This window comes from Bombina bombina, chromosome 3, assembly GCF_027579735.1.
Source record: "Bombina bombina isolate aBomBom1 chromosome 3, aBomBom1.pri, whole genome shotgun sequence".
Taxonomy (NCBI): Eukaryota; Metazoa; Chordata; class Amphibia; order Anura; family Bombinatoridae; genus Bombina; species Bombina bombina.
Window position 1 is genome coordinate 602,974,980 of NC_069501.1, and position 24,369 is coordinate 602,999,348.

The 24,369-nt window shown below is 40.2% G+C and overlaps 1 protein-coding gene across 1 annotated transcript in view; it reads right to left on the bottom strand.

Annotated features, from left to right (window-relative positions):
- Window positions 1-24,369, bottom strand: part of LUZP1 (leucine zipper protein 1) — a 309,455-nt gene that overhangs the window by 70,304 nt on the left and 214,782 nt on the right. The gene's annotated exons all lie outside the window — the stretch shown is intronic.

Consider the following 24,369-nt stretch of genomic DNA (forward strand, 5'->3'; position numbering starts at 1 on the left):
AAGACCAAGTCGCTGCCCTACATATCTGATCAACAGAAGCCTCGTTCTTGAAGGCCCATGTGGAAGCCACAGCCCTAGTGGAATGAGCTGTGATTCTTTCGGGAGGCTGCCGTCCGGCAGTCTCGTAAGCCAATCTGATGATGCTTTTAATCCAAAAAGAGAGAGAGGTAGAAGTTGCTTTTTGACCTCTCCTTTTACCTGAATAAACAACAAACAAGGAAGATGTTTGTCTAAAATCCTTTGTAGCATCTAAATAGAATTTTAGAGCGCGAACAACATCCAAATTGTGCAACAAACGTTCCTTCTTTGAAACTGGCTTTGGACACAGAGAAGGTACGATAATCTCCTGGTTAATGTTTTTGTTAGAAACAACTTTTGGAAGAAAACCAGGTTTAGTACGTAAAACCACCTTATCTGCATGGAACACCAGATAAGGAGGAGAACATTGCAGAGCAGATAATTCTGAGACTCTTCTAGCAGAAGAAATCGCAACTAAAAACAAAACTTTCCAAGATAATAACTTAATATCAACGGAATGTAAGGGTTCAAACGGAACCCCCTGAAGAACTGAAAGAACTAAATTGAGACTCCAAGGAGGAGTCAAAGGTTTGTAAACAGGCTTGATTCTAACCAGAGCCTGAACAAAGGCTTGAACATCTGGCACAGCTGCCAGCTTTTTGTGAAGTAATACCGACAAGGCAGAAATCTGTCCCTTCAGGGAACTAGCAGATAATCCTTTGTCCAATCCTTCTTGAAGGAAGGATAGAATCCTAGGAATCTTAACCTTGTCCCAAGGGAATCCTTTAGATTCACACCAACAGATATATTTTTTCCAAATTTTGTGGTAAATCTTTCTAGTCACAGGCTTTCTGGCCTGAACAAGAGTATCGATAACAGAATCTGAGAATCCTCGCTTCGATAAAATCAAGCGTTCAATCTCCAAGCAGTCAGCTGGAGTGAAACCAGATTCGGATGTTCGAACGGACCCTGAACAAGAAGGTCTCGTCTCAAAGGTAGCTTCCAAGGTGGAGCCGAAGACATATTCACCAGATCTGCATACCAAGTCCTGCGTGGCCACGCAGGAGCTATCAAGATCACCGACGCCCTCTCCTGCTTGATCCTGGCTATCAGCCTGGGGATGAGAGGAAATGGCGGGAACACATAAGCTAGTTTGAAGGTCCAAGGTGCTACTAGTGCATCCACTAGAGCCGCCTTGGGATCCCTGGATCTGGCCCCGTAGCAAGGAACTTTGAAGTTCTGACGAGAGGCCATCAGATCCATGTCTGGAATGCCCCACAGGTGAGTGACTTGGGCAAAGATTTCCGGATGGAGTTCCCACTCCCCCGGATGCAATGTCTGACGACTCAGAAAATCCGCTTCCCCATTTTCCACTCCTGGGATGTGGATAGCAGACAGGTGGCAGGAGTGAGACTCCGCCCAAAGAATAATTTTGGTTACTTCTTCCATCGCTAGGGAACTCCTTGTTCCCCCCTGATGGTTGATGTACGCAACAGTCGTCATGTTGTCTGATTGAAACCGAATGAACCTGGTCCTCGCAAGCTGGGGCCAGGCCTGGAGCGCATTGAATATCGCTCTCAGTTCCAGAATATTTATCGGTAGAAGAGATTCTTCCCGAGACCAAAGACCCTGAGCTTTCAGGGATCCCCAGACCGCGCCCCAGCCTATCAGACTGGCGTCGGTCGTGACAATGACCCACTCTGGTCTGTGGAACATCATCCCTTGAGACAGATTGTCCAGGGACAGCCACCAACGGAGTGAGTCTCTGGTCCTCTGATTTACTTGTATCTTCGGAGACAAGTCTGTATAGTCCCCATTCCACTGACTGAGCATGCACAGTTGTAATGGTCTTAGATGAATGCGCGCAAAAGGAACTATGTCCACCGCCGCCACCATCAACCCGATCACTTCCATGCACTGAGCTATGGAAGGAAGAGGAACGGAATGAAGTATCCGACAAGAGTCCAGAAGCTTTGTTTTTCTGGCCTCTGTTAGAAAGATCCTCATTTCTAAGGAGTCTATAATTGTTCCCAAGAAGGGAACCCTTGTTGACGGGGATAGAGAACTCTTTTCCACGTTCACTTTCCAGCCGTGAGATCTGAGAAAGGCCAGGACAATGTCCGTGTGAGCCTTTGCTTGAGGAAGGGACGACGCTTGAATCAGAATGTCGTCCAGGTAAGGTACTACTGCAATGCCCCTTGGTCTTAGCACCGCTAGAAGGGACCCTAGTACCTTTGTGAAAATCCTTGGAGCAGTGGCTAATCCGAAAGGAAGCGCCACGAACTGGTAATGTTTGTCCAGGAATGCAAACCTTAGGAACCGATGATGTTCCTTGTGGATAGGAATATGTAGATACGCATCCTTTAAATCCACCGTGGTCATGAATTGACCTTCCTGGATGGAAGGAAGGATAGTTCGAATGGTTTCCATCTTGAACGATGGGACCTTGAGAAATTTGTTTAAGATCTTGAGATCTAGGATTGGTCTGAACGTTCCCTCTTTTTTGGGAACTATGAACAGATTGGAGTAGAACCCCATCCCTTGTTCTCTTAATGGAACAGGATGAATCACTCCCATTTTTAACAGGTCTTCTACACAATGTAAGAACGCCTGTCTTTTTATGTGGTCTGAAGACAACTGCGACCTGTGGAACCTCCCCCTTGGGGGAAGTCCCTTGAATTCCAGAAGATAACCCTGGGAGACTATTTCTAGCGCCCAAGGATCCAGAACATCTCTTGCCCAAGCCTGAGCGAAGAGAGAGAGTCTGCCCCCCACCAGATCCGGTCCCGGATCGGGGGCCAATATTTCATGCTGTCTTGGTAGCAGTGGCAGGTTTCTTGGCCTGCTTTCCCTTGTTCCAGCCTTGCATTGGTCTCCAAGCTGGCTTGGCCTGAGAAGTATTACCCTCTTGCTTAGAGGACGTAGCACCTTGGGCTGGTCCGTTTTTACGAAAGGGACGAAAATTAGGTCTATTTTTTGCCTTGAAAGGCCGATCCTGAGGAAGGGCGTGGCCCTTACCCCCAGTGATATCAGAGATAATCTCTTTCAAGTCAGGACCAAACAACGTTTTCCCCTTGAAAGGAATGTTTAGTAGCTTGTTCTTGGAAGACGCATCAGCCGACCAAGATTTCAACCAAAGCGCTCTGCGCGCCACAATAGCAAACCCAGAGTTCTTAGCCGCTAACTTAGCCAATTGCAAAGAGGCGTCTAGAGTGAAAGAATTAGCCAATTTGAGAGCATTGATTCTGTCCATAATCTCCTCATAAGGAGGAGAGTCACTATCGAGCACCTTAAGCAGTTCATCAAACCAGAAATATGCGGCAGTAGTGACAGGGACAATGCATGAAATGGGTTGTAGAAGGTAACCCTGCTGAACAAACATCTTTTTAAGCAAACCTTCTAATTTTTTATCCATAGGATCTTTGAAAGCACAACTATCCTCTATGGGAATAGTGGTGCGTTTGTTTAAAGTAGAAACCGCTCCCTCGACCTTGGGGACTGACTGCCATAAGTCCTTTCTAGGGTCGACCATAGGAAACAATTTTTTAAATATGGGGGGAGGGACGAAAGGAATACCGGGCCTTTCCCATTCTTTATTAACAATGTCCGCCACCCGCTTGGGTATAGGAAAAGCTTCTGGGAGCCCCGGCACCTCTAAGAACTTGTCCATTTTACATAGTTTCTCTGGGATGACTAAATTTTCACAATCATCCAGAGTGGATAATACCTCCTTAAGCAAAATGCGGAGATGTTCCAATTTAAATTTAAATGTAATCACATCAGATTCAGCCTGCTGAGAAATGTTCCCTAATTCAGTAATTTCTCCCTCAGACAAAACCTCCCTGGCCCCCTCAGATTGGGTTAGGGGCCCTTCAGAGATATTAATATCAGCGTCGTCATGCTCTTCAGTAACTAAAACAGAGCAGCCACGCTTACGCTGACAAGGGTTCATTTTGGCTAAAATGTTTTTGACAGAATTATCCATTACAGCCGTTAATTGTTGCATAGTAAGGAGTATTGGCGCGCTAGATGTACTAGGGGCCTCCTGAGTGGGCAAGACTCGTGTAGACGAAGGAGGGAATGATGCAGTACCATGCTTACTCCCCTCACTTGAGGAATCATCTTGGGCATCATTGTCATTATCACATAAATCACATTTATTTAAATGAATAGGAATTCTGGCTTCCCCACATTCAGAACACAGTCTATCTGGTAGCTCAGACATGTTAAACAGGCATAAACTTGATCAGAAAGTACGAAAAACGTTTTAAAATAAAACCGTTACTGTCACTTTAAATTTTAAACTGAACACACTTTATTACTGCAATTGCGAAAAAACATGAAGGAATTGTTCAAAATTCACCAAATTTTCACCACAGCGTCTTAAAGCTTTGAAAATATTGCACACCAATTTTGGAAGCTTTAACCCTTAAAATAACGGAACCGGAGCCGTTTTAAGCTTTAAACCCCTTTACAGTCCCTGGTATCTGCTTTGCTGAGACCCAACCAAACCCAAAGGGGAATACGATACCAAATGACGCCTTCAGAAGTCTTTTATAAGTATCAGAGCTCCTCTCACATGCGACTGCATGCCATGCCTCTCAAAAACAAGTGCGCAACACCGGCGCGAAAATGAGACTCTGCCTATGCTTTGGGAAAGCCCCTAAAGAATAAGGTGTCTAAAACAGTGCCTGCCGATATTATTATATCAAAATACCCAGATAAAATGATTCCTCAAGGCTAAATATGTGTTAATAATCAATCGATTTAGCCCAGAAAAAGTCTACAGTTTAAATAAGCCCTTGTGAAGCCCTTATTTACAATCGTAATAAACATGGCTTACCGGATCCCATAGGGAAAATGACAGCTTCCAGCATTACATCGTCTTGTTAGAATGTGTCATACCTCAAGCAGCAAGAGACTGCAAACTGTTCCCCCAACTGAAGTTAATTGCTCTCAACAGTCCTGTGTGGAACAGCCATGGATTTTAGTTACGGTTGCTAAAATCATTTTCCTCATACAAACAGAATTCTTCATCTCTTTTCTGTTTCTGAGTAAATAGTACGTACCAGCACTATTTGAAAATAACAAACTCTTGATTGAATAATGAAAAACTACAGTTAAACACTAAAAAACTCTAAGCCATCTCCGTGGAGATGTTGCCTGTACAACGGCAAAGAGAATGACTGGGGTAGGCGGAGCCTAGGAGGGATCATGTGACCAGCTTTGCTGGGCTCTTTGCCATTTCCTGTTGGGGAAGAGAATATCCCACAAGTAAGGATGACGCCGTGGACCGGACACACCTATGTTGGAGAAATGGGTATATATTTATTATTTGTTAAGTTGCCTAATAATTATGCACAGTAATAGTCACCTGCACTCACAGATATCCCCCTAAAATAGCTATAACTAAAAACAAACTAAAAACTACTTCCAAAACTATTCAGCTTTGATATTAATGAGTTTTTTGGGTTCATTGAGAACATGGTTGTTGTTCAATAATAAAATTAATCCTCAAAAATACAGCTTGCCTAATAATTCTGCACTCCCTGTATATATATATATATATATATATATATATATATATATATATATATATATATATATATATATATATATATATATATATACATACATACACACACACACACACACATAGACACACACACACAACAGAAAGGAGTACAACGCTTAAATATCAAATGATTAAAAATAAGTAGGAGTATTTCTTTTTATGAACAATCAAAATTAAATACTTCAGAACAAGGTTCTTTAAACCACGGGTGGGGACCAATTACTGGGTCGCAATACCATGCTTACTGGGTGTATGTTGTAGGAGACTTGTGTATGTTGTATGAGAGAGTGTGTGGTGTGTGTGTTGTAGTAGAGTTCGACTACAATGACGAATAAAAGCTTACATTTTAGTCAATTTGCAGCTACCTTGTATTATATATAGTACCCCTAATCAGAGCCTCAGTGACTGTCCTCCTAAAATGACGCCACAGACAAGGTGCTACTTGCATAATATAGCTCTGAAAAACTGACTGACAACTGCTTCAGACTTAGCTCAGGGGTTATCAATGGAAATTGAAGTTTCTGTGACAGCTCAGACAGTATGAAGGACATTGCATAATGTCAACCTCTTTGGACAGTGTCCGAGGAAAAAAAACCTTGCTTGCTCTTCAGGCACAAATCTGCAAGATTAAACTTTGCTAAACAGCATGGAAAGAAGCCTGATGAATATTGGAAGCACATTCTTTGGTCAGAGTAGAAAAAAAATGGCTTATACAGGTTACCATCACTATTTCAGACAAAAGATTCTCAAGCACCACCTTCTCCTCTAGATATATGCACAATCCACCTCAGTGGAAAAAGCCTGCAGTAAATCCTTTGATACTATTAAAAGGCAAGTACTACACATAGCCATCTACTTGGCATACCTCCCAACATGGGTAGGGGGGGGGGGGCAACAAAAAAGTTCTGAAAGGCAGACTCCTCAAATTACTCCTAAAAGACTGTTCTTTGTAAAAGATTGTTCTTTGTAAAAATGTATAAGAAAACCCTACAAAAAGAACTGAAGATTCTGTCTGGGCTCCAAGGGGATAATTTAATTATTGTTTATGTTGTTATGGCTATCTATATGAATGTCAGTGAGTAGCCTAGATCAGTGTTTCTCAACCGTAGTCATCAAGTACCCCCAGCAGGTCAGGTTTTCATTATAGCTGAACTAGAGCACAGGTGAAATAATCAGCTGATGAGTGAGAGCAGGTTAGTAACCATGATTACTGATCAGCTGATTATTTCACCTGTGCTCTACTTCAGCTATAATGAAAACCTGGCCCACTGTTGGGGGTTCTACCAACACTGAGTCTATTTAGTATGTACACTCATATTAAAAATATTACAGAGACACATTTAATTTAAGGTCTGAAAACACCCATAAACCTTTAGTTCTCGCTTATACCGCTTTGGATCCATTTTCATAAGCAAGCACTATATATAACCATGGAACAATGGAAACCAGGAAAAAATGCACAGTGGGCTCCTTAATATTTTTGATGGCTCCTAACTTTCAAATAAAGTACCGACTATATAAATATTTTTATTTATTTTTTCATTTTTATAATTATTTTTCTGTAGTGTAGTGGACCCCCACCTTCCCCCTTTCGGCAGTCGTTACTTACGACACCCCCCATTCCATCACTTTCCTGTAGCGCAGCACCCCGTCCCTCCCTCTCCCTTCAATTTTTTTCGGCAGTGTAGGGACCATCCTACTCCATCCACCTCCCTCTGCTGTTGGGTCGCCCACCTTCCTCCTGCTTTCCGTCCCACACCTCCCGCCGGCACCAGCAGATGATAGTTACAATCATAGTTACCAATCCTTCTCTGTTTCCATACACAGACAGATGCCTACAGCTCAGGAACAGCAGCTGTGACGTAGAGCTATGTTATGCAGTACGATAGTATTTGTACCACATGACGTACATCTACTTCATATTAAGTTAAGGGGTTAAAGGGAACATGCAACCCAAAATAGACAGAGCATACAATTTAACAACTTTCCAATTTATTTCTATTATTAAATTTGCTTCATTTTCTTGGTATCCTTTATTGAACAAGTAGCAATGTACTGCTGGGAGCTAGGTGAACAAGAGACACAAAAGAGGCATCTATGTGCAGCCACCAATCAGCAGCTAGCTCCCTGAAGTTCTTTGTTGCTTGTAAGCCTTTCTAGATAAACTTTTCAACAAAGGACACCAAGAATACAAAGTAAATTAGATAATAGAAGTAAATTGGAAAGTTGTTTAAAACAGCAAGTTCTATCTAATTCATGAAATAAAAAATGTGGGGTTTAACACCACACTACTGGGAGCTAACTCTCAAGTTAAACACCTATCTCCAGCTAGCTCACATTGCATTGTTGCTTCTGAGTCTATTTAAGTATGCTTCCCCTCCACCTAAACAAAGATACCAAGAGAACAAAGCAAACTGAAAAGTGTCTTAAAATTGCATATTTCATCTGAACGATGAAAGTTTAATTTTGGCTTTCATGTCCCTTTAAAAGGACGACTAAACACAGAGTTGCATAATTAATAAATGCATAATAAAAAGACACTTAGTTTGAATTTCAAATGAGTAGCAGATTTATTTTCTGACAAATGTCAGTTACATTTTCCTTCCTAATGAATCACGTGACAGCCATCAGCCAATCAAAATGCATATACGTATATCCCGGGAGTCTTGCACATGCTCAGTAGGAACTGATGCCTCAGAATGTGTGCATATAAAAAGATTTTGAACATTTAAATAAAAGGAAGTGAATTGGAAAGTTTTTTAAAATTGTGTATTCAAATCATTTGGTGCACATGCTATGGCACTGCCCAAAAATAAGAAATTTCTGGATCAAATTAGAATTCTGGCTAAAGAATGTATTAAAGATAGTTCCTGTTGCCTTATCACTCCATCAGATAATATTTTGTCTAAAGAACGAACCTGGTAATCAGATTAGCGAAAAAGTAGTAGTCTCTTCTATCCTTGCCAACAGATATTTAATTTGCAAAAAATGGAAAAGTCGAGCAGTTCCAAGCATCTCCGAAGTTAAGAACTGCATGAAGAAGCACTGTATATTAGAACAAAGAGATACGAATATAGATAATGAGCATGATATTAGAATTTTTTTTTACTAATTGGGCAGTATTTCTAAAAATATTTCCCTCTACAAGAAATAAATAACTTGATCTTCCCATTCCAAAACTCAGAGATAGTCTTATTAGGAAACTGGTAGGCTGTTGGGAAGGGAGGAGGAAGGTAGTCGGGTGTGTTTTTTTTTCTTCCCGTTTTGTTTTTGGCATATGGGGAAATGGTGGTGTAAAACTCCCAAAACACTGTCAGAGATAAATGGCTGCGTTGTATTAATTTGTTGAATAATGTACAATGCAACTATATTCATGTATGACAATCAAAACTAATACAGCATTGTATAAATTAATATTTGTAAAGCTTGTGGAATATGGCTGGCATGCCTCAACATTTTATACATTTATTGTACATGACGACAAATGTACTATTTTTATTTATGGCCTTGTACAGTGTCTTGGATTATAAATAAATAATATAAAAAAATTGTGTATTCAATCAGAAGATGAAAGTTTAATTTTAACTTGACTTGACTGTCCCTTTAACCAATATTGATAGATTAAATCTCCATATTTCCTCATTTGCCAATATATTTGCCCTTTGCCGTGTTCTGAGCACACTTATATCAAATGAATTTCTATGCAGAACATAAAAAATAAATAAATACAAACAAATTCATAACTGTGCTTATTACATAGGGTCAAATAATTTGCACAGCCCTCTGTGGAACTATTACTGATAGATTTTTATACTAATGAAGAACAAAATTGTATACAAATCCATTAAACAATTTGCCTATAGTAGCTTCAAATATACATTTTGTACAGTAATCAAAATCTTTCTGCTATGTTTTAGACAGATTTAGCACTTATGACACGGTAACATTTAGCATTTTGTTAAAATGCACCCACACATTATCTTTAGAAAAATAATGTGTATAAACTTATAGAGATCCGAAAATAGTTTGTAAACATGGCTTTCTTTTTCATGTAGTGGACCCTAGACAGAAATACATCTGACATGGTGAGCAGTTGACAGCTTTAGGCTCCTGTACTTGACACTTATTCTACAAATGTTCTCAGCTAATAGAGACGTATGTATGTAACGTTTAACATTGTGAATAAAGTTTATTGAGAAAAGTCTGTAAGCGGAAAGATTTATTTGATTAATAATAAAGTAACCTATTCATCCACACAGTGCTCTCCAAGAGACTTTAAATTATGTTGACATCGATGAACAATGATTTAAATACATTGTAAGGAGAAATGAAAGTGAGTTTTGATTGCTCAAACTCTCAAAGGCATGTTTTACCTGATAGCAAGATTTTTACATTTCCTGCTTTCGGACATGGTCACATAATTTAAAGAGACATTAAACACCTCTATTTTAGCCCCAATAAAGAAGGCACACATAAGATTTGCCTAAAAGGTCCCCCAATGAATATCCTTATAAAAATAAAGTGCTGGTCAAAGGCCATTTGTCAGTAATAGGACACTACAGTAGTGTCTGCAGGGTAGATTTGTCCACTTAGCTCTATGGCTCAGGGGTCCCTCCAGGGCATGTGAGACCGGCATAAGACTTACTAAGGACAGCTGCCATTGTCCCCACATATTCACCAAAGGTGTTGTCAGTCCTCTCAGTTCCTAAAAGACAGAGAAATGAATGCATTGAGCCCTTTGGTGTTAAGTCCTGTCTTGTAACTCACAGTGTAGAACTTAACCAGGAGTACATACACCTGGCCAGAACAGGGGGAGGCCTAAGAACTTCCCAGCAACACCCTTGGCCTGTATGTTATAAAAAGCCCCAGCCTGTCTCTCCTATCCCTCTCTTTCAGGAACTATCCATTCAGGGAGAAAGAAAATAAAGTCATTTTAATTACAGACCATCTCTATCCTTGCCCCCTCCTTAACAAGGCAAAGAACTAATGGGAGGGAAGGGGAAGTAAGACAGATACTTAAAGCTCTGGTGCAAGTTGTGTGTCTCCCCCTGGTGGTCAGGTGACGTAATTCCCAAGAGTAAAGGTCTCATGGACTCTCACTACCATTAGAAAGAAAATGTGCTTTGACTCAAGCTCTATAGAGAGGTCAAAAAGCAAACTCTTATCTAGGTTTTCAAAGTTTGATTTACAGCATTTGCAAGTTAGAAAATTAGATTTTTGGCCTCAAAGGGAGTGTGGGACAAGAACAATTTTACACATAAACAAAAAGGTGTTTAATGTATTTTTAATGTTGTGAGCTACTGCATAAACAGCTTGTTTTGTAGCAGCAAAAGGAGGAATAACACCTTATCTGGTATTGAAAGGATTCAAAAGCTTCAATAAAAAGGACATTAAAATCATAATCCAATGCCTCCAACAAAAGTTTTATTAAAAGTTTAATACACTTTTATTATTTATTTTGTCTAATTGTAATTTATATCTAAAGATTGCAGTTTTCCCATTTCCTCCATAGAATAAAGAGCATTCTGTGAAATTCAGAGCCCTGACATGTGCATTCTGTGAAATTCAGAGCCCTGACATAATGCACAGTGATTGCTTAATATGTGTAGGAGCTCATTTATAGTGGTCTATAATTTGGCATAGCAAATGAAATTAAATAAACAAAGAGGTGTTACTGGACTGAAATACTAGCATTTTATATGCTATTAAACTTTTATTTTATATGCATATATTTAATGCAGTTATTTATTTATGATGCATATTATATATATATATATATATATATATATATACACACACTATATGGCCAAAAGTATGGGACACCCCTGCTAATTACGGAGTTCAGGTGTTTCAACATTTTCTCTGATCAAAGCATTTAAATAGGCTGAAAATGTATTCAGTAACCTTTTAAATGTTGATTAGAATGCAATTTTGCTACAATGACTTACACTACACTGATTAAGAATACTATGTCACATATAAGCTTAACTGTGGTTGACCTCTTTATCAGCCACTCTTTTTTTCTATACATGGTGTAGAAGTCAAATTTTAAGAACTGTGCAATCCTAGATCTCTGTATTTGTCAAGCAATAGCCTTACAAATAGCTTATACATATGACAAATGCTAAATAGTATAATTACATACAGCTCTTAAATCACAAGAATGAAGTTATTTATGAATATCAACAGTCAAAAGTCCACGTGGTTATTTGTTGATCACTGTGGCAACAGCAATCACCTGACAGAACCATTAGACACTGAACTATTCCAGGTAGGGTAAAGTACTTGTCTCCTTTGCATAATATAAATTGCACGAATGTCTTTCTTGGAAAAGTTTTTTTTTTTTTTTTTTTTTTTTAACCCCTTAATGACCACAATGTACCCTGTATGTCACTGGTCGTTAAGGGTTTTTTCAGGACATAATAGCACAAGTCTAGCAAGAACACGCTATTAATGCCCTCCCTCCAGCAGGCTTTGTGGAATAGAGCAGTCTCAACGCTGGTGGCAAGACCGCGCTATAAAACAATCAAGTCCCAAAAAAAGGCCAGCGACATACAGGGTACGTCGCTGGTCCTTAAGGGGTTAAAGGAGGACAGTCATAGGGCATCAGCCCAGAGACAGAACTTTTTTTGCCACTTGGTGCAATGAGATTTTTTTTTTTAGAAGAAATTCAATTTTAAATTAGACAGTTACAATGAAGCACAATTGTAGTGTGTTGATTAACTGGAGAATAAAGCATTTGTTTCCTTTGCTCTTGGTCTAACATAAAATAAGGTAAAAATGTAGTAGTAAAAAAGGTGCATTGCTCACAAGAACATCTTACATTCGGGAATAACAGCTTTGCAGACAGAGAAAGGCTAGGGAGCAGGGTTGAAAAAAATTACTGAGATCAATCAATGAGCTGACAGTTTGCAGCACTGCTCCGTATTGGAGTATTCTCTTCAAACAGCACTTTGCTCTGGCTGCACTGTGTTAAGGAAATACACAGTGCAGCCAGAGCACAGTGCTGTTTAAAGAGAACCGCCTGATGTGGAGCAAGGATGCAAAGCAAAAGTGTCAACAGTTCCTGCATGTGCCCCATGCTTTCTGCAGCATGTTCTGCTTTGGGGGCATCAGAGACCTATGGTGAATCTTTATATTTTGCATAGCTTTTTTGCTCTACATCTATTATTTAAAGGGGCACTAAAAGCATATAAATGAGTGGCAGTTGAACATGTAAAATATTTTACTTAGAGAATATTGAAACCCAGGCAATTAGAACATTGTAATATAAGAATATCAATGATAAATGTGTAAATATTTGCGAGTTAAAGCGATGGTAAATGCAAGAGTTAAAAAAAAAGCTAGGATTTACCATCACTGAAAATAAACTGGACTTTCATTGATCACTTAGTAAAAAAGTCAGCCTCCAGCACAGTGCTCCTCTCTCAATGAGGTGACGTTTCCACCTTTAAACCAATAGCCGTGCTAGTCGCGTGACAGTGTTCTGTATGCTAGTTGGAAATGTCACCTCATTGGTAAAGAGCGCTGTGCCGGTGGCACCCGGAGGTCCTGACGTTAGCGAGGTGCTGCGGCACAGACAGGGTGGGTGAAACACCTTTTTTTTTTTTCCTAAGTGATCAATAAAAGTCCAGTTTAATTCTAGTGATGGTAAATCCAAGCATTTTTTAAAATAGACGTTTATTGAACAGATATTGTTGTGATAAACTCGTCAAAAAAACCTTTTTAAAAATCTAAAATACTGTAAGAATGTTATATAGTTGTCCCACAGACATATATTAACAATCCATCCTGCAAAAACAGGAACGGGATTCACAATCTCTGTGACACACAAATATATATTGTGCAATTTAATCATAAGCATATGTCCAAGTAATATAAAATATGTTAATGAAAGTCCTGTACAAAATGTACTGTAATTTAGATTACAGCACAATCTACTTAACTTCCTTAGAAACGTACTGCATATAGATAGATATCTATTTACCGTCATTACCCAAAAAAAGTTTGAGGGAGAAAAATCTTTTACTATATTTAGCAAGAAATTGTCAATGCAGTGAATTTCGAAATCCTGTCATACACTTTTAATCAAGTGATGTATTACATTATTAAACAAACTTTATTTGAATATTCTTTACAATTTGTTTGTGCATTAATGCTTGTTTTATTAAAAAGATTATATGTAATATTCTGTTTTTGTTAGAGTGTGTGCTATAGTGAGCAGGTAGGGACATCAGAGAAGCAGTGTGTGCTATAGTGAGCAAGTAGAGACATCAGAGAAGTAGTGTGTGCTATAGTGAGCAGGTAGGGATATCAGAGAAGCAGTGTGTGCTATAGTGAGCAAGTAGTGACATCAGAGAAGCAGTGTGTGCTATAGTGAGCAGGTAGGGACATCAGAGAAGCAGTGTGTGCTATAGTGAGCAAGTAGGGACATCACAGAGAAAGTGTGTGCTATAGTGAGTAAGTAGGGACATCACAGAGAAAGTGTGTGCTATAGTGAGTAAGTAGGGACATCAGAGAGGCAGTTTGTGCTATAGTGAGCAAGTAGGGACATCACAGAGGCAGTGTGTGCTATAGTGAGCAAGTAGGGACATCAGAGAAGCAGTGTGTGCTATAGTGAGCCAGTAGGGGACATCACAGAGGCAGTGTGTGCTATAGTGAGCAAGTAGGGACATCAGAGAAGCAGTGTGTGCTATAGTGAGCAAGTAGGGACATCAGAGAGGCAGTGTGTGCTATAGTGAGCCAGTAGGGGACATCAGAGAAGCAGTGTGTGCTATAGTGAGTAAGTAGGGACATCAGAGAGGCAGTTTGTGCTATAGTGAGCAAGTAGGGACATCACAGAGGCAGTGTGTGCTATAGTGAGCAAGTAGGGACATCAGAGAAGCAGTGTGTGCTATAGTGAGCCAGTAGGGGACATCACAGAGGCAGTGTGTGCTATAGTGAGCAAGTAGGGACATCAGAGAAGCAGTGTGTGCTATAGTGAGCAAGTAGGGACATCAGAGAGGCAGTGTGTGCTATAGTGAGCCAGTAGGGGACATCAGAGAAGCAGTGTGTGCTATAGTGAGCAAGTAGGGACATCAGAGAGGCAGTGTGTGCTATAGTGAGCAAGTAGGGACATCAGAGAGGCAGTGTGTGCTATAGTGAGCCAGTAGGGGACATCAGAGAAGCAGTGTGTGCTATAGTGAGCCAGTATGGGACATCAGAGAAGCAGTGTGTGCTATAGTGAGCAAGTAGGGACATCAGAGAAGCAGTGTGTGCTATAGTGAGCAAGTAGGGACATCAGAGAGGCAGTGTGTGCTATAGTGAGCAAGTAGGGACATCAGAGAGGCAGTGTGTGCTATAGTGAGCAAGTAGGGACATCAGAGAGGCAGTGTGTGCTATAGTGAGAAAGTAGGGACATCACAGAAGCAGTGTGTGCTATAGTGAGCAAGTAGGGACATCACAGAGGCAGTGTGTGCTATAGTGAGCAAGTAGGGACATCACAGAAGCAGTGGGTGCTATAGTGAGCAAGTATGGACATCAGAGAGGCAGTGTGTGCTATAGTGAGCAAGTAGGGACATCACAGAAGCAGTGTGTGCTATAGTGAGCAAGTAGGGACATCACAGAGGCAGTGTGTGCTATAGTGAGCAAGTAGGGACATCAGAGAAGCAGTGTGTGCTATAGTGAGCAAGTAGGGACATCAGAGAGGCAGTGTGTGCTATAGTGAGCAAGTAGGGACATCAGAGAGGCAGTGTGCGCTATAGTGAGCCAGTAGGGGACATTAGAGAGGCAGTGTGCGCTATAGTGAGCAAGTAGGGGACATCAGAGAAGCAGTGTGTGCTATAGTGAGCAAGTAGGGACATCAGAGAGGCAGTGTGTGCTATAGCGAGCAAGTAGGGACATCAGAGAAGCAGTGGGTGCTATAGTGAGCAAGTATGGACATCAGAGAGGCAGTGTGTGCTATAGTGAGCAAGTAGGGACATCACAGAAGCAGTGTGTGCTATAGTGAGCAAGTAGGGACATCACAGAGGCAGTGTGTGCTATAGTGAGCAAGTAGGGACATCAGAGAAGCAGTGTGTGCTATAGTGAGCAAGTAGGGACATCAGAGAGGCAGTGTGTGCTATAGTGAGCAAGTAGGGACATCAGAGAGGCAGTGTGCGCTATAGTGAGCCAGTAGGGGACATTAGAGAGGCAGTGTGCGCTATAGTGAGCAAGTAGGGGACATCAGAGAAGCAGTGTGTGCTATAGTGAGCAAGTAGGGACATCAGAGAGGCAGTGTGTGCTATAGTGAGCAAGTAGGGACATCAGAGAAGCAGTGTGTGCTATAGTGAGCAAGTAGGGACATCAGAGAGGCAGTGTGTGCTATAGTGAGCAAGTAGGGACATCAGAGAGGCAGTGTGCGCTATAGTGAGCCAGTAGGGGACATTAGAGAGGCAGTGTGCGCTATAGTGAGCAAGTAGGGGACATCAGAGAAGCAGTGTGTGCTATAGTGAGCAAGTAGGGACATCAGAGAGGCAGTGTGTGCTATAGCGAGCAAGTAGGGACATCAGAGAAGCAGTGTGTGCTATAGTGAGCAAGTAGGGACATCAGAGAAGCAGTGTGTGCTATAGTGAGCAAGTAGGGACATCACAGAGGCAGTGTGTGCTATAGTGAGCCAGTAGGGGACATTAGAGAGGCAGTGTGCGCTATAGTGAGCAAGTAGGGGACATCAGAGAGGAAGTGTGTGCTATAGTGAGGAAGTAGGGGACATCAGAGAAGCAGTGTGTGCTATAGTGAGCAAGTAGGGGACATCAGAGAGGCAGTGTGTGCTATAGCAAGCCAGTAGGGGACATCAGAGAAGCAGTGTGTGCTATAGTGAGCAAGTAGGGACATCAGAGAAGCAGTGTGTGCTATAGTGAGCCAGTAGGGGACATTAGAGAGGCAGTGTGCGCTATAGTGAGCAAGTAGGGGACATCAGAGAGGAAGTGTGTGCTATAGTGAGGAAGTAGGGGACATCAGAGAAGCAGTGTGTGCTATAGTGAGCAAGTAGGGGACATCAGAGAGGCAGTGTGTGCTATAGCAAGCCAGTAGGGGACATCAGAGAGGCAGTGTGTGCTATAGTGATCAAGTAGGGACATCAGAGAGGCAGTGTGTGCTATAGTGATCAAGTAGGGACATCAGAGAAGCAGTGTGTGCTATAGTGAGCAAGTAGGGACATCCCAGAGGCAGTGTGTGCTATAGTGAGCCAGTAGGGGACATTAGAGAGGCAGTGTGCGCTATAGTGAGCAAGTAGGGGACATCAGAGAGGAAGTGTGTGTTATAGTGATCAAGTAGGGACATCAGAGAAGCAGTGTGTGCTATAGTGAGCAAGTAAGGACATCACAGAGGCAGTGTGTGCTATAGTGAGCCAGTAGGGGACATTAGAGAGGCAGTGTGCGCTATAGTGAGCAAGTAGGGGACATAAGAGAGGAAGTGTGTGCTATAGTGAGGAAGTAGGGGACATCAGAGAGGAAGTGTGTGCTATAGTGAGGAAGTAGGGGACATCAGAGAAGCAGTGTGTGCTATAGTGAGCAAGTAGGGGACATCAGAGAGGCAGTGTGTGCTATAGCAAGCCAGTAGGGGACATCAGAGAGGCAGTGTGTGCTATAGTGAGCAAGTAGGGACATCAGAGAGGCAGTGTGTGCTATAGCGAGCAAGTAGGGACATCAGAGAAGCAGTGTGTGCTATAGTGAGCAAGTAGGGACATCACAGAGGCAGTGTGCGCTATGGTGAGCAAGTAGGGGACATCAGAGAGGAAGTGTGTGCTATAGTGAGGAAGTAGGGGACATCAGAGAAGCAGTGTGTGCTATAGTGAGCAAGTAGGGGACATCAGAGAGGCAGTGTGTGCTATAGCAAGCCAGTAGGGGACATCAGAGAGGCAGTGTGTGCTATAGTGATCAAGTAGGGGACATCAGAGAGGAAGTGTGTGCTATAGTGAGGAAGTAGGGGACATGAGAGAAGCAGTGTGTGCTATAGTAAGCAAGTAGGGACATCAGAGAAGCAGTGTGTGCTATAGTGAGCAAGTAGGGGACATCAGAGAGGCAATGTGAGCTATAGTAAATAAATAGGGGCTCTGGATGGAGGCAGTTTGCTACAGTGAACAGGTAGGGGGCTCCAAAGAGGCAATGTGTGCTACAGTGAACAAGAAGGGGGCTCCAGAAAGACAATGTGTGCTATAGTGAACAACTAGGGGCGCTATAGTGAGCAAGTCTGGGAATCCAGAGAGACACTGGGCAAAATTTACTAAGATGGAAAAGTCACAGGACCAGCACACAATCCTTAGGAATGTCCCTTTAAATCACTTTAAGGTAGATGTAGGTGCACACCTGGGGGACCACCCTTTCCAAAGTCCCAGCATATAGTATGAAGAAAAATACACAGGTAGCACTCTGAATGGAGCAACAGCACCTTTATTGAGCAACGTTTCGGGGCTCCTGTCCCTTTATCAAGCCTGATAAAGGGACAGGAGCCCCGAAACTTTGCTCAATAAAGTTGCTGTTGCTCCATTCAGAGTGCTACCTGTGTATTTTCCTTCATACAAAATTTACTAAGATGTCTCTTCGGCTTCACCAATACCAATAATATTCTATGCTTCTGAATAAACTGGTTCCAATAGCACAGTATATTTACTGGCATGAGCAAGGGCTGATTTCTTACAATGTCTCCATATTGGTTTTCATCCATATGTTCCAATAAAGGTGATTAATGTATTCAGTGTTCAAGTGGGTTTACACAGTGGCCCAGTCTAAATCGGAAAAGGTGAAGGAGATTGGTGAGTTGCTGGAACTTGCCTACTACTGCTTATTTTATGCTGCTGAGTAACTAAAAATCATAATGTTCTCTAAAATTTCTACATAAAAACCCCCACGGAAACCGGTGATGCTGGATAGATGCACACTGATTTAGAGTGTAAGGGTTCCGTACAAGCAATGTATTGTGTTGGTGAACTTGGCAGTCTGTCTCTTTATAATTTATTTATTGCTCCCTGTAAGTCTCTGCAACCCATCCAGCTTCAAAAGTTCCTATACTATTATATGCAGTGTATTAACTATCATGGTGTTCTTGGAGAGGCGGGTGTGGCTGGCAAAGCTGCAGAGAGATCTTAATGAAATTAGCCCAATGTGTGTTACATAAGGAGCAAGCAGTGGTACAGATAGAAAAGCTGGTGAATTGTATCTCCTGGGCAACTTCATGTAGGCGATTCACTAAAACTCTTCCATACTTTAGCTGCATAAAATAACACAGGAACTGGTGAAGTTGGGGAGCCCAATAATTCTAGAGAAATGTCATACTGACTTTAGCAGAGTAGGTTGTATGCACCGAGCAAAGAGGGTACTTCAGAGAGCCAAAGTGTGTGTGAGCAGGGTGGAGAGCAAAAGGCACACTGTGTTTTCAGTTTAAGGGATATTAAAGACGAAATACACACTAGATATGAGTAGCATGAGAATAGTAAGTAGATGCATTTTTACAGTTATATTAGTTGTTTAAATATTGAATACATAAGTGTAAAGGTTTAGTTTCTATAAAGTACTCTAGTTTCTATAAAGTAATGGGCGCTGCTATATCTAAACTTAAGTCTTCCCCTTTTCTCTCTCATTTGCTTTTATTGCCCTTTTTGTAAATATCCATAATTGTCCTCAACAGGAAAGACAGATAAGGGGGAAACGTAAGTGATATAAACTATCCCCTTTATAAAAACAGATCTGGAAAGTTATTGATATTTTAGATGGAGTTTATCAGACGTAATGAAGATACGCTATAACTTTTTAATGTAGATATGAAATTCCAATTTCCCACGCTCCACCACCCACTTCAAAAGTTAAAAGGGACAGTCTACACCAGAATCTTTGTTTTCAAAAGATAGATAATCCCTTATCCTAATTACCCATTCCCTAGTTTTGCATAACCAACAGTTATATTAGTACACTTTTTACCTCTGTGATTTTCTTGTAGCTAAGCCTCTACAAACTGCCCCCTTATTTCAGTTATTTTGACAAACTTGCATTTTAGCCAATCAGTGCTGACTCCTAGGTAACCCCACGTTCGTGAGCACAGTGTTTTCTATATGACACACATGAACTAGCACCCTCTAGTGGTGAAAAACTGTCAAAATGCATTCAGATAAGAGATGTCCTTCAAGGTCTATAAGATTAGCATATGAACCTCCTAGGTTTAGCTGTGAACTAAGAATACCAAGAGAACAAAGCAAAATTGGTGATAAAAGTAAATTGGAAAGTTGTTTAAAATTACATACCCTATTTGAATCATGAAAGTTTATTTTGGACTAGACTGTCCCTTTAATTTTTCTGTGAGCCAACGGTTTGAATTGTTCACCACTTTGGGCGCCTTTTTGTAGCTAGAGCACTGATTGGACAACAAACCAACCATTAGCTCACAGAAAAATTTACTTTTGAAGTGGGCGTCGGAGCGCGTGGTATTTGAATTTCATATCTATATTAAAAACTAAGTTACAGTGCATCTTTGTTACAACTGATGAATTAAACTCCATCTAAAATATCACTAACATTCCAGATCTGTTTTTATAAAGGGATGACTTTACCATCACTAAGTTTAAACAAGATGGCGCTCATTACTTCATAGATTCTCAGTGGAATTTAGAAAACCAACAATTTTCAAAGTTACATTACAGTAAAGGGGGGCACAATAAATAAAAAAAAAAAAGTTGCAATATACTTTTAGTTTTTAAATCTTCCATTTTCCATTTTTTTAAATCTTCCATATTTTCCATTGAGACAGAGGAACATCCATAAAACACAAGCTTTGTCTACAATCATGAAAATATGTTGTGACAGTACAACAAAAATATTTTCGTTGTGGGTGCAGAAATGAAGATTACATTACATACTACATGCAGTTCAACATAAGCAGTAGACAAATATAATCATTTGGAACTAATCAATACCGTCTTCCTCTGTTACATTTTTCCACTATAAACTTAAAATAGGGGGGAAAAAAGAAAAAGAGAAGAAAGGGAAAGGGAAAAAACTAAAAAACAACAACAACCAACAACACAGGAACACCCCCCCCCCAACGCTCCACCCCTCCGCACCCCCCCTCACCTCTACCATTGATATGTATGCCTTCTAATCGGGCAAATCTCCTCTAAGGTGAGCTTCTTGTATGTAAATTGAGTTACAAAACGGGAAAATATATTGTTTCTGTATATTAACTGGTAAACTTTGAATAACATTACCCCATTTTAAAAAAAATCTTTGTATCTCATGTTCTGAGTCAATAGATGTATCATATTGTTCGAGTACTAATTTCATGTGCATATTATTAATAAATTGTGAGTCATGGACACTGAATCTATCTGGAAACCTAAAAAGGTTACCTTTGTCTGAGGAATCAAAGAACTTTTTGGTAAATTGATCCTCCAACCATGTCTTCGAAGAAACAACAGTAGTTGATTCGTGTGAGATTCTGCAAAAAGTAAAGACTGAGCAAGTACAAAGATATCGTCCAAATAAGGAAACACCGCAACACCCCGCTCTCTGATAACAGAGAATAGGACACCGAGATCCTTTGAAAAGATTCTTATAGCTGTCGCTAGGCCAAAAATGAAGAGCAACAAATTGGTAATGCTTGTCTAGAAAAGAGAATCTCAGGAACTGATAGCGATCTGGGTGAATTGGAATATGAAGATATGCATCCTGTAAGTCTATTGTGGGCATATAATGCCCTTGCTGAACAAAAGGCAGAATAGACCTTATAGTCACCATTTTGAAAGTTGGTACTCTTACATATAGATTCAAAATTTTTAGATCCAAAACTGGTCTGAATGAATTTTCTTTCTTTGGGACAATGAATAGATTTGAATAACACCCCAGACCCTGTTCCTGAAACGGAACTGTCATGATTACCCCAGATAACTCCAGGTCTGAAACACACTTCAGGAAAGCCTGAGCCTTTACTGGGTTTGCTGGAATGAGTGAGAGAAAAAATCTTCTCACAGACGGTCTTACTCTGAATCCTATTCTGTACCCCTGACAGACAATATTCTGAATCCAATGATTTGGGACCGAATTGATCCAAACATCTTTGAAAAATCTTAATCTGCCCCCTACCATGTGAGCTGGAATAAGGGCCACACCTTCATGCGGATTTGGGGGCTGACTTTGATCTCTTAAATGGCTTGGATTTATTCCAATTTGAAGAAGGCTTCCCATTGGAAACAGATTCCTTGGGGGAAGAATTAGGTTTCTGTTCCTTATTTAAGAACGAAAACGGTTAGAAGCTTTAGATTTACTCTTAGATCTTTATCCTGAGGCAAAAAAACTCCCTTCCCCCCAGTGACAGTTGAAATTATTGAATCCAACTGTGAACCAAATAATTTATTACCTTGGAAAGAAAGAGATAGCAATCTGGACTTAGAAGTCATATCAACATTCCAAGATTTAATCCACAAAGCTTTTCTAGCTAAAATAGCTAAATACATAGATTTAACATCAATTTTGATGATATCAAAAAATGGCATCACAAATGAAATTATTAGCATGTTGAATCAAGTTAACAATGCTAGACAAATCATGATCCGATACTTGTTGCGCTAAAGTTTCCAACCAAAAATTTTAAGCAGCTGCAGCATCAGCCAAAGAAATTGCAGGCCTAAGAAGAAGACCTGAAAATAAATAAGCTTTCCTTAGATATGATTCAAGTTTCCTATCTAAAGGATCTTTAAAAGAAGTACTATCTTCCGTAGGAATAGTAGTACGTTTTAGCAAGAGTAGAGATGGCCCCATCAACTTTGGGGAATTTTCCCAAAACTCCAATCTAACTGCTGGCAAAGGAAACAATTTTTTAAACCTTAAAGAAGGAATAAAAGAAGTACCAAGCCTATTGCATTCCTTAAAAATCATATCAGAAATAACATCAGGAACTGGAAAAACCTCTGGAATAACCACAGGAAGTTTATAAACATAATTTAAATGTTTACTAGTTTTAATATCAAGAGGACTAGTCTCCTAAATATCCAATATAATCAACACTTCTTCAACAAAGAACAAATGTACTCCATTTAAATAAATAAGTAGATTTGTCAGTGTCAATATCTGAGGAAGGATCTTCTAAATCAGATAGATCCTCATCAGAGGAGGATAATTCAGTATGTTGTTGGTCATTCGAAATTTCATCAACTTTATGAGAAGTTTTAAAACCTTTACATTTATTAGAAGGCGGGATGGCAGACAAAGCCTTCTGAATAGAATCAGCAATAAATTCTTATAAATTCACAGGTATATCTTGTACATTAGATGTTAAAAGAACAGCAACAGGCAATGTACTATTACTGATGGACACATTCTCTGCATGTAAAAGTTTATCATGACAACTTATTACAAACCAGAGCTGGAGATATAATCTCCACAAGATTACAACAAATGTACTTAGCCTTCGTAGAACTGATATCAGTCAGCAGGATTCCAACAGTGATTTCTGAGACAGGATCACATTGAGACATCTTGCAAATGAAAGAGAAAAAAACAACATATAAAGCAAAATTATCAATTTCCTTATATGGCAGTTTCAGGAATGGGAAAAAATGCAAACAGTATAGCCCTCTGATAGAGAAAAAAGGCAAGAGGCATATAGGAATGGGGTTTAAAATAATGAAAATATTTGGCGCCAAGTATGACGCACAAACAAACAGAGACTTTTTTTTGGCACTAACAACATCCGGAAATGACACACTCGCGTCAATGAAGACACAACCTTGTGAAAGGAAATGACGAATTTGCGTCATCGAACGTAACTTAGCGCCAAAAAAATCTTGCGCCAAAAATGACGCAATATAGTTTGGCATTTTGCGCCCTCGCAAGCCTAATTCTGCCCGCTAATTTAAAATGATAGTCAATTGAAAAAAAGACTAAACCCCAGGTAAGAAATACATTTTCCTAAAAAATGCATTTCCCAGATATAAAACTGACAGTCTGCAAAAGGAAATATACTGAAACCTGAATCATGGCAAATATAAGTACAATACATATATTTAGAACTTAATATAAATACATAAAGTGCCAAACTATAGCTGAAAGTGTCTTAAGTAATGAAAACATACTTATCAAAAGACACCCATCCACATATAGCAGATAGCCAAACCAGTACTGAAACAGTTATCGGTAGAGGTAATGGAATATGAGAGTATATCGTCGATCTGAAAAGAGAGGTAGGAGATGAATCTCTATGACCAATAACAGAGAAACCTATGAAATAAACCGTTGCATTCAAAAGGGTTATACTCCCTTCACATCCCTCTGACATTCACTGTACTCTGAGAGGAAATCGGGCTTCAACAATGCTGAGAAGCGCTTATCAACGTAGAAATCTTAGCACAAACTTACTTCACCACCTCCATAGGAGGCAAAGTTTGTAAAACTGAATTGTGGGTGTGGTGAGGGGTGTATTTATAGGCATTTTGAGGTTTGGGAAACTTTGCCCCTCCTGGTAGGATTGTATATCCCATACGTCACTAGCTCATGGAATCTTGCCAATTACATAAAAGAAAGAAAGATACTTAAAGGAAAAGTGCAAAGTGTTCTTACGTGGTTAGTGCTCAGAGGGAATGTCTACACTTATCAAAAACCCCTGTTATTCAGCAAGGATTAACCAAGGAAAGAATGTCAATTCCCATGTACACTATCTCAGGATAATATTATAAGCCACCAGTAGATTCTTAAACCAGTATTATTGTGGTCCACAATCAAAAACTTGTACGGCCTAACTTATCAAATATAATTAAAAATCAGCTCTTTTTTGCTCTT